Source organism: Aplysia californica, unplaced genomic scaffold, assembly GCF_000002075.1.
Source record: "Aplysia californica isolate F4 #8 unplaced genomic scaffold, AplCal3.0 scaffold01587, whole genome shotgun sequence".
In the NCBI taxonomy this organism is placed as follows: Eukaryota; Metazoa; Mollusca; class Gastropoda; order Aplysiida; family Aplysiidae; genus Aplysia; species Aplysia californica.
Genome location: NW_004798857.1, coordinates 41,664 through 43,074, shown reverse-complemented (window position 1 = coordinate 43,074; position 1,411 = coordinate 41,664). Strand labels below are relative to the sequence as shown.

The window sequence follows — 1,411 nt, the reverse complement described above, 5'->3', positions numbered from 1 at the left end:
TGCCCCCACCCCCTCGCCTCCTTTGCCCCCTCCTCTGGGCTCCTGACTCTTTCTGCAGCCTTTCTACTGCTACTCCTTGGCTCCTCCTTACAGCTGTCTTTCTGCCACACCCCTGATCTTCTGGTAGGAAAGATCTACACCTAGCCTTCTCGGACAAGGGCGAAAAATCTCAGAGGGCCCATGTGCAAGTTGCGCACGTTAAAGATCCTTTGGTGGTCTAAAAATTCAAAATTTCCTACCAACTAAAAATATTAGGTGTGTCCAGCGCGTTCATATGACCTTACGCAGTTGCGAGGGCCGTAAAACACTTTACAAAAACAAAAAAAACATAAGAAAGCTCAGCAGAAACATCACAAGACAGTCGCTGCAGTGGAACCCACAAGGAGCACGAGGCAGGGGTAGGCCACGGGAAACAGGGAGGAGATGTGTGGAAAGGGACATGAGAGAGATGAAGCTCACTTGGAAACAGCTAGGAAGGATGGCTCAGGACAGAGATAAATAAGTGGGTGGTTGGCGGGTGCTCTGGTGTGGTTTGCTTCTTCTTTCCTGTCAAACATCTATCGTCCTTATCTCCCCGTCTTCTTTTTTATGTTTGTTACTCTCTTGTAACACCTCTAATCTTCTGGCGCTCCTATGACCTTATGCAGTTGCGAGCGCCATAAAACTTCTCTACTAAAACCTAAAAGAGATAAATAAATGGAAGGAGGTTATTTATTAGTTCGCTCGGTCGATCATTTCGATGGTTCGCTTTGTTCAGTGCGGTACGGGTGATGCCGTACGAGTGCTATTTATAGATCGGGGCATGGTAGCTGGTAGCTAGGAGATTGTTAATGAATAGTGCATGGTGTGGTTTGAAGAATAATTATAATACTTTGGGAGTTTGAGAGTGGTACTACTGATACACAGCCCAACTTGTTCTGACGACTGTCGTCTGAAAGACAATCACCTGTACAAACGACAGTGTTCCATTTTGTCCCTTGTGTTTTTTTGTTTGTGTGTGTGTCTTTGTGTGTGTGTGTGTGTGTGTGTGTGTGTGTGTGTGTGTGTATGTGTGTATGTGTGTGTGTGTGTGTGTGTTTTGACCTTAGTGGGTGGTTGGCAGGTGCTCTGGTGTGGTTTTCTCCCTCTTTCCTATCAAACATCTTTCGTTCTTGTGTCTCCTCCTTTTTTTGTGTGTGTTTGTTACTCTCTTGTAACACCTCTCATCTTCGGCACTTACATGACCTTATTGTGTTGAAAGTGCTGTAAAACTCTCACTCAAACTAAAAACATGACTCTATGATCTGTTTTAGCCATATTAATTCCACACACACTGACACTATAACATGTTTTATGCGTTATAATTCCACACACACACACACACACACACACACACACACACACACACACACACACACACACAATCATTATA

At 44.6% G+C, this 1,411-nt stretch overlaps 1 protein-coding gene across 1 annotated transcript in view; it reads left to right on the top strand.

Moving 5' to 3' along the window:
- The window catches only part of LOC106013944 (vacuolar protein sorting-associated protein 13A), a gene marked incomplete at its 3' end in the record, with an annotated part of 50,148 nt that overhangs the window by 10,400 nt on the left and 38,337 nt on the right, over positions 1-1,411 (top strand).